The sequence below is a fragment of the Oryctolagus cuniculus genome, chromosome 5 (genome assembly GCF_964237555.1).
Source record: "Oryctolagus cuniculus chromosome 5, mOryCun1.1, whole genome shotgun sequence".
In the NCBI taxonomy this organism is placed as follows: Eukaryota; Metazoa; Chordata; class Mammalia; order Lagomorpha; family Leporidae; genus Oryctolagus; species Oryctolagus cuniculus.
The window spans coordinates 89,807,166-89,816,847 of NC_091436.1; the positions used below are offsets into that span (position 1 = coordinate 89,807,166).

At 38.7% G+C, this 9,682-nt stretch overlaps 1 pseudogene; it reads right to left on the reverse strand.

Annotated features, from left to right (window-relative positions):
• The window catches only part of LOC100339569 (kinase suppressor of Ras 1-like), a 125,292-nt pseudogene extending 121,629 nt beyond the window's left edge, over window positions 1-3,663 (reverse strand).
• Between the last annotated feature and the right edge of the window lie 6,019 nt (window positions 3,664-9,682).

The window sequence follows — 9,682 nt, forward strand, 5'->3', positions numbered from 1 at the left end:
TCACTTCCATGGCAACCTGCATGACCAGAAGCTGACATGTTCTTTGCTGATCTGTGGGCCCAAAAGCTGATACAGGTCCAAAAGGCTAATACTCCTTGGCTGCCTGCCTCTGTTGTCTGTAAGCATATATTAGAAACCGAAGGCAGAGCTGAGTACAGATCCTCTTTTTATGCTCTCTTGCTACTGTGAGCATAGCAGATTGGATACACTCATCCACTGCTGTGAGAATAAAGAGGTATGAGTCTACATAAGTCTTCACGGTTGTTCTTTTGCCTGTCTGAATCCAGACCTGTTATTCCTTGAGCTGAGTTCCTGTGTTACGCTATTCACATATAAACAAATCTCTGAGTTCTTCAGTACGTTTCAGCAATACAGTAGGGTCTTATTTGAGACTACCATGATCAATCAATATTCACATGGAAGAATCAAGAAAAACTTTCTAGCATTTGCTAGATTTTCTGAGAATTGGTGAAGGATTTAGCAACTGAGGATAGGAACTATGTAGAGCGATCAGTAGGCACTAAGGCCTAAAAGTGTGCAAGTTTGGAGAGAATTTTGGGAACAAAGCATAGTTCAACTTGACTCCAAAAGTATCTCCAGACTAGCATTAGAGTGGCAGACTTAAGTTGTGAGTGCCACACTGGGGAGTAAGATATTATATCTACCTTCAAGCCCCCACTCATAATGGTGAGAGAATTGGAATCTGAGTGGGAAATCAGGCAAATATATACCTGTGCTGACTTCAGCATTGTTTTCCTAGATTTTTTAACACATAATTTGCTCAATTTCATACCAATTCCTCATTTATTACACTATGCAACAACTAACATTTAATTAACTTTAATTCCTTTGGCTTTATCTAAGCAAACATTAGCAGCAACATCCATTTTTTTTGTGGGCACCTTTTTCTTTTCTCTTTTTCTTTTTAAAGATTTATTTATTTATTTGAAAGTCAGAGTTACACAGAGAGAGGAGATGGAGAGAGAGAGAGAGAGAGAGGTCTTTCACCTGCTGGTTCACTCCGCAGTTAACACAGCCAGAGCTGTGCCAATCTGAAGCCAGGAGCCAGGAGTTTCTTCTGGGTCTCCTACGCGGGTGTAGGGGCCCAAGGACATGGACCATCTTCTTCTGCTTTCCCAGGCCATAGCAGAGAGCTGGATCGGAAGTGGAGCAGCAAGGTCTCAAACCGGCGCCCATAGGGGATGCTGGTGCTTCAGGCCAAGGCGTTAACCCATGGCGCCACAGCACCAGCTCCTATGGGCACCTTTTTCTATATGTAGTTGGTTTTACACAGAAGCAGGTGAAATCCTTCAGCTGAGCAAATTACGTCCATTAAAATTTATGGGAGCTGACTATGTGCACTAGGGGGATGTTACACTTCAAAAATTCATTTATACGCTGTTTCTTATGTTTTCATTGTAGGGTTTCTATTTCGATTATGCCTAATGAATTGTATTAGCTTCATCTGTCTGTAAGGTTAGTAGGAGCAAACATGCTACTATTCTGTTTCATGTTTTGGGCATTCTAAAAAAATCTTTTAGAAGTAGAATTAAGCTCATTGCCTGTGATGTTTAGACAAACTTAATGGCTTCCAATATAGTTCAATGCCAAAGACTCTGCAACAACAGAATATGATTAAGAGACCAATAAAGTGGAGATAACAGATCACTTGTAAAGCACATGACTTTTAGAGATCATAAATGACAGGTTACTCATTAACAGAGCATTCATGGTTAGAAAAACAGCCCAAGCTATTGCACAAATGAAGACATATTCAGGGGGAGGAAATAGGCCTTTTCTCCCAGGGATGGTTTTGTGGGTTTGTGTACAGCTTGTCAATAAACCCTGGTTTCATTAAAGATTGTTCATCCTCAACCTAATAAACCAAATCACCAAGAAACCTCAGAATGTGATGGCAAACACAATCCACACATTTATGTTATTGTCTACCTTTGTTTGCCTGGCTGTCCCAGACTTTCCAATAGGCTTGAGAACTGCCTGGAGCTTCTACTCCCAAGGAACCCGTGAACCTGGTCATCTTGTATTGTTTTATTTCTAATAAGTTTTTCTGACTTCCTCTGAAAGAACACCTCATAAGTGCCTTATCTCTCCATCAACATCAGTGACGTTATTACTGCAGAAACCTTTCAGTGTTTCCTTGCTGTTATGCTCCTAGGGCTTTTGATAGGATCTTGAAGAGCACTAATACGGTATTTCAGCTCGTCAGAGAGATTTCTGGTACTGAACTTTTGTAATTTGAGCACTGGCTTTTGTGGGCATGGATATAGGAAAACTATAGCAGGATTTGAAACAAATTCTGCTTTTCTAAAAATCTGATGATTCTGTGCATAGCATTTCTTGCTGTTAAAATTCCTTCCTTTTGAATGCTATGAGACTGGGCTGTGATAAAGACTTTGTAAGATTCTCTCACTGATAACTTCTCAAAGGAAGTGCTATGGTTATTATCTTTTTCTATTTATTTATGTACTTGTGTGTGTGTGTGAGAGAGAGACAGAGAGAGAGAGAGAGGCAGAGAGAGAGAGAAAGAAGGAGTACTCTCATCTGCTGCTTTAATCCCCTAATACCCAGACTATCTAGGGCTAGACTAAACCAAAACCAGGATCCAGGAACCTAGTCCATGTCTCACACATGGAGGGCAGCGATTCAACTACTTGAGCCATCATCTGCTGCTTCCCCAAGATGCCATTTGCAGCACCTAGAGTCAGGAAGCCAAGCCAAGAATTCAATCAAGGCCTTCTGATACGGGACACAGGTGTGTCTGGCAGCGTCGTAATCACTATGCAGAATATCTGCTCTGAAAAACCTATATATTTAAGCACAGTGTGAGGTCTCAAAGCACTAGGAAAAGAGACACTAAAGGAAACAGAATCATCATACAAAGTGGAAGTGTCAATTGTAAAATATATTAAATGTAAAAAGAATATATAATGGAAGATTAAGAAACATTAGTATAAAAAATCTGACTTTTTAAAAAACAGATTCCTTATTAGGTTGATTGAATATAGAAAAGGCAGATATCAGAAAAATACCCCATGACAAAATCAAACAATGGATAATATGATTTCTATATATTTTAGCCAACAATGGTTCTTTAAGAATTGAGCTCTCTAGATTCAGTTCTTCACCGATACTTGCAGGGGATGTTGATTTTTTTTGTCAGCTCATAAAAAATTCCATCAAATTCTGGAAGTTTCCTATTATTCTAGGAAGTTGCAGGTATTTTGATAAAAAATACCATATTATACATTTATTAATTTTGGATTTGGGGGCCATGGTGACAGTGGAAATAATGAATAAGTATATCTGTTCAGATATCGAAGAATATTGCTCATGTAGCACCATCCCTATGCTAATGGCAGCCTGGCAGATTTCTTTTTAAGTTGTAACTATAGTAGGAAGTGAAATTTGAAGCATCACAAATTTCTGAGTCTCCTTACGCAGGTGTTGGAGGCACAGAAATGGAATGCAACATAGGACACACATCAGGGAAATGATTGGTGTCACTTTCTTACCAAGACTAGCTTTCAGAATTTCCGGGGCTTCTTGGCCAATATATTTTTGTTGAATATGTAGCTCCCTTACTACTGTGACTATTTTGTGGATTCTAGGTAATGTGTTGCTGTCTGCTACATTCTGCCACATTCTCCTGACACCCTCAAACATATTTGTGTTTTTGTTTCTCTACAGTCCTGCAATCATTTACAAGTATTGTTATGGTAACCAACATTTTCTGTGATTCATATAAGAGAACTGCATGTTTTCATGTTCTAGTATTTTAATTTTAATTAAAACCCAAGTCTTTGAGCTTACTTTGATCTTTTTTAATTTTTTTAAAATCTTTTCGTCTTTGGCATAAAATCCTCAAAATAAAAGCATTCTAGCTATTTCTAATTCATAGATTTTTTTTACTTATTTGAATTGTAGATTTAAGATTTTATCAAAAGTTTGTTACATTTTTTTTTTATACTTTGACATTTCAAAAGCTTCTGGTACTGTGAAGTAGAGCTCCCCCCACCTCACCCATACACACACTCCCATACTGTGAAGGCTGTTTTTTTTCTTTCTCAGATGGGCAATGTTAAAAATTTTAATGAAAACACAGATTGTAAATTGATTTACATCACAGGCAGTCTTTATGTGTTGTATCTACTGTGTGAAGTAGGAAACATCAGCTTTATAATCAGGGCCACCATTGCTTGCTGATGAGCAAATCCAACCTACAATCCAGCCCCCATCCAGTCTGAGAGAAGGAATCTTTTCTCACTTTGTCCAGAGAGGTGACTGACATTCCTCCAAATGGCATGGCATGAGCTAGCAGCAGTCCCAAATAAGATGCTCTTATAAGCAACAATGAGTGCATTGCTAGGTAAAACAACTATGACTCAAAGTCTCTTCTTTTTCCGGAAGCATTAGACTGTTTCCACTCTCACTTTAAAAATTTTATGGAAAAATTGGATTAAAAGGTAAAATTTCAAGTCCATGTATATGTGCACTTTCTGTGTCTCTGGCAGGCCCATGGGTTTCCTGGGTGCTCATCTTGGTGCCACTTCCTGGTTTGGCCTCTGCCTAGATTGCTGATCCTCTCTTCCTTTGTTGCTTCTCCCCAGTCCAGACTCAACAAGGCTCAACCTTCTTTGCTTCTCTCCTCCCAACATTCTTGAAAAATGACAGCTTTCTGTATATTTCATGGATTTCTTTTTAGTCTTTTATAACATGGGTTAATTTCATTTTCATATGTACACTGGTTTGTTAGCGTGTGGGAGATTGTTTATTAGTCAATTTTCTCCTCAATGATATGCTTAAGATTAGCAAACCACAGCTGCAACTCATTTTGAATTTTATTATGTGTTATAATTTTACTTTAAAATTACACCATGCATGTAGAGTTCGCTCCCATTTTAACTTATTTTTATGTTGTCTCTCCTTGGCAAAAGTAGTGATTCTTTTCATTGTGTTCTGTCCAATAGAGCAGGAAAGCAATAATAAAGCAAAGCAATTAAAAAGGAGATAAGTCATAAACTCCTCACTGAAATGATAGTACTCTGCCCACTGAAGAATATTCCTCAAATCTATTTCCATGAGATTCTTACATTATTAGATAATCATAATAATTTATTTCTTAGCATAGAACATTTGAAAGACAATAATTATAATTAAAGCAAAGAAACTAAATTGCAGAAGGTCTAATGGAATCCAGTGAGGACTGAGTCCATATTGCCCCAAGGGAAATGGATACTTAGTCATTATTTGTCTTTTCTGATCAATATAAAGAGTCTGGATAATTTAGTCTACTAATAAAGAATCCTCAGAGCATCTCTGGAGTACTCATTTATGAACTTGGTTCTGTCATAAGAGTTTGGAAAACAGCAGATTTCATGTGAGAGGTCTTCAAAAAGTTCATGGAAATGTATATGATGAGAAATGCACAATTTCAAAGGTTGTTAGACTAAAACTTGTTTATTTTCCATGAATTTTTGAAGTACCATTGCAGTTAGGAAAACATGAAGTCTTCAACATTTAACAACAAAGTTCTTTTCTGTGTATTGTATGCCCAGCAGTGTTGAATTCTGGGATTTTAGTAGCAAATGAAATAGACACCTTCTCTGCCAGTAAGGCTTCTGGTGTAGTATAAAAGGCATTGAACATGAAAATATGAATGTGCTGAGTGTTTAAAAGGACAGGTGCATGGATACATGGGAGATTCAGAGATGAATCCCATGCTGAGAGATACTTCCATTTGGAAGAGGAATTTTGGCTGCTCAAGTAAATGCCAGGTGAAATTATTTCTAAGGGTACAGTATTTGAGCAGATAGAACTAATGTGGACAGGAAGCCGGAGAGCATGACAAAGGATGCAGGGAAGTGTGTGCTAGAGCATTGCCTGGCTGGATAAGGGGAAGAAGTCATATTTTGACTACTCTTGTAAACCTGTCAAAGATTTATGACCTTAATTGGTGGGAATGGGACTATTGAACCATTGAAAGTTTTTTGGTTTTTGTTTTGTTTCTATTTTCCTTTTTAGCAAAGAGATTGCATCAGAACTTCAATTAAAAGAAAGTTAATCTGGCAGGTTGACTAGAACAGGAGAAGAGTTTGAAGGGTTTTGCAGTCAGGGCAGAGGAAATGAACCTGAATTAGGTTGACAGTGGGGTTGTCGAAGAATGGCACAATCAAGTGATGGCAGATTGGAAAACAGTATGGGGGGCTCTCAGAGACTTAACAATAAAATTACCATGTGAATTGGAAATTCTATTTCTGAGTATATATCCAAAAGGACTGAAGATAGAAACTCAAAGAAATAATTGTTAACCCATGTTCATAGTGGTGTTATTCACAACAACCAAAAGATGGAAGCAACCCAAGCATTCAATGGATAAGCTAACTATGGTATATACAAACAATGGAATATTTTTTCAGTCTTTAAAAGGAAATTCTGACATGTACTATAATATGGAAGAAGCTTGAGAATATTATGTTAAGTGACAAAAGACAGTCACAAAAAGAAAAATATTGTATGCATCCACTGATAAGAGATACCTATACAAAACTCATATTCATAGTGGCAGAAAGTAGGATGTGCTTGCCAGGGAGGGTGGTAAAGCAAATGGAAAATTGTTTAAGGTGTTGAGAATTTCAGTTTTACAAATGAACTTTTGAGAGATTGCACAGCAATGTATATGTACTTAACAATAGTAAATTGTACACTTAAAAGTGGTTGAGATGGTCAATTTTATATTGTATGGTTTTTTAAAAAAAATATTTATTTATTTATTTATTTATTTGGGAGGCAGAATTATAGACAGAGAGGGAGAGACAAAGGTACTCCATCTGCTTATTCACTCCCCAGATGGCTGCAAAAGCCAGAGTTGAGCCAATCTGAAGCCAGGAGCCAGGAGCTTCCTCCTGGTCTCCCACATGGGTGCAGGGGCCCAGGCACTTGGGCCATCCCCCATTGCTTTCCCAGGCCATAAGCAGAGAGCTGGGTCAGAGGAGAAGCAGCTGGGACATAAACCAGCATCCATATGGTGCTGCAAGCAGAAGCTTAGCCTACTATACCACAGCACCAGCCCCTATTGTATGCCTTTTACCACAAGTGAAAAAGAGAAGAAAGAAATGACATTACAGGGATTGAGCTATGGGAATCAAAAAGGACTCAAGGCTGACCTTCAGATTTTAAGCTGTGGCCGGCACCGTGGCATGGGCTGGCTTTGGATTACTCCCTCTGGCCGTTGTGACCATTTATGGAGTGAACCAGTAGATGGAAGATATTCTCTCTCTCTCTCTCTCTGTGTGTGTGTGTGTGTGTGTGTGTGTGTGTGTAACTCTGCATTTCAAATAAATAAATCCTCTTAAACAAATATTTCAAACTGAGGTGGGTGTCTAGCACACTATGAAGCCATTGCTTAGATGCCCAAATTCTACATCTGAGTGCCTGGGTTTCATTTCCAGCTCTATTTCTGATTCTAGCATCCTGAGAGGCAGCAGGTTTGGCTCAAGTAGTTGGGTTCCTGCTACCCATTATCAGAGACCAAGGTTGAGTTCTGAGCTCCTGTCTTCAGCTTGACCTATCCCTGGGGAGTCAATAGTGGATGGAGATATTCTCTCTCTCTCTCTCCCCCTCTCTCTCTCACTCTTAACTCTCCCTTCTTAAAAAAATAATTCAAAAAGTCAGACAGCATTACAAATATTTTAAGCTCATGTGACAGAAAAATGACAACATTAATAATGAAAGGGAAATCAGGTAGAGAAGGTTGGTTTGGAGTGTGTGGGGTAGCAAGGAGGGTCTGTTGAGAATGACTTGTATTTTAAAATACTGACCTTTTAGGTGTACTGTTCACTAGTGTTAAGTTACTAATCTCAGGGATGCCAGCCGGGATGCATTGGTTCAAGGATATATGGATTGGCTGCATAGCCTTTTGGTTTTCTCAGTGTTGTAGCATTTTCTGGATTTCAATTTCTCATCTACCATTGGCATGGGGCTCTCCAGACTCCCCAGACATTATTTGAAATAATCATTTTTTAGCCCAATCCTATGCACCCCCACCTGGGTAATTCGTTCTAAGGTGAATTTTTCTTGGTGACTTAGCTCTTGGTGATTGGATGATGCAGACTTGTGAACAACGCACACAGTTCTATAAGAGAAAGAGCCCAGTTGTATCTTAAAAACACTAAATGAATATGCTCTTCCTCCTTTTTTAAAAAATGTTTTCTATTTTTTATTTTACAAAAGACACAGAATTTTTCCCCCAAAGAAATATTATAATTTGTTTTAGAATATTTCTTGTATAGATCCTTTATAAAGTCATAGGCACTAAGCAAAAGATAGCATTGAACATGAAATGGATTATCTGAGAATCAGGTAATGGGCAATGGATTCAATGTAATTTATCATCATGTTAATTAGACTTTGACTCCATCAGTCTGCCAAAGAAAGTTAGACTCCCCTGAGCAGAGGACATACACTTGATCTTAGAATAAGAAGGGTAGATGAGTCATTTCGGTTATAAATCGATCTTGACAGGCAATGTCAGAGCTCAGGGCCAATAAGTCAGTGTCACTTACTGAGCCCTAACCTGGCCACTGTATAATTACTCTTGGGCTTTTCCTCTTGAGTGCACCACAGTCTTCTTATTTGACAAGGTATTAATTACTGAACCTGGGAAGTTCAATATGTCTGATTTCACTCAATCACTCAAACTCACGTCAATCTCTATGCATGCTACAGTTAGATGTGGGAGGTAAAGATAGTGGAAAATAAGGAATAACTTGATTGCTACAACTCCTCCAGGCAAATTGGAAGATGTATATATACTCACATGTCACAACGATTTTAGTAATTCCTGCCTTTTTCTGTTTTCATTGTGATAGTCACTACTGTAATTGTCGTTATTAGAAAGTCTACCACATAGTAAAAAATGTATTTTTTCTACATTTTTACACCACTGGAAAAAAAGTACTGATTCAATTTTCCCCCAAAAGATATGTTCTGGAAAGTCAAGGGTAGGGTATATTTTATATACCTGAAAACTCATCTTAAAATCATTTCCCTGTAAACCATCAGTGAGTCTCACCCTTGACTCTGGCAGAGTTAGATTTCTGCCCTTTGCGTCCCCATGACACCCAGAGTCAACTTCTTATGGCATCATATTTCTCTCTATATTTTTCCCTTTCCATTGTCAAACAAATAGCCAGAGGTTTTGGCCTGCTTATCTAAAGGATGGTTTATGTTTCTGGGCCAGAAGCCAAAGCTTCCTGCCAGATCCATGCCTTCTGGATGTTTGAATGGCCTAACTCCTTTCCAGAGATATGCAAGTTGTGTTGGAAGCTGACAGTATAGAGAAGATTGGACCTTTGAGTAATTCCAAAAAAGAGGATAGAAGACAGTTAGCAGAATCAAGAGGAGGAAGGGCATGGGTCCCAGAAAGATCTGGGATTTGCATTATGCTATGAGGCAGCTACTGAGATGGTGGCAGGACTCAGAGCTGGAAGCTGAACCCAGCTTGGGGATCCCAGCCTTACCAAAGACTCCTGTTCCCCGTTGAAGCCCAGACACAGAACATCCGCTGGATCTGAAGGGAGTGCATCGGTGGCTACACTTCAAAGATGTTAGTTCTGACCAAGGAAGGCAGAGGAATGATGGCTGTGGGAATCTCTGATGATCT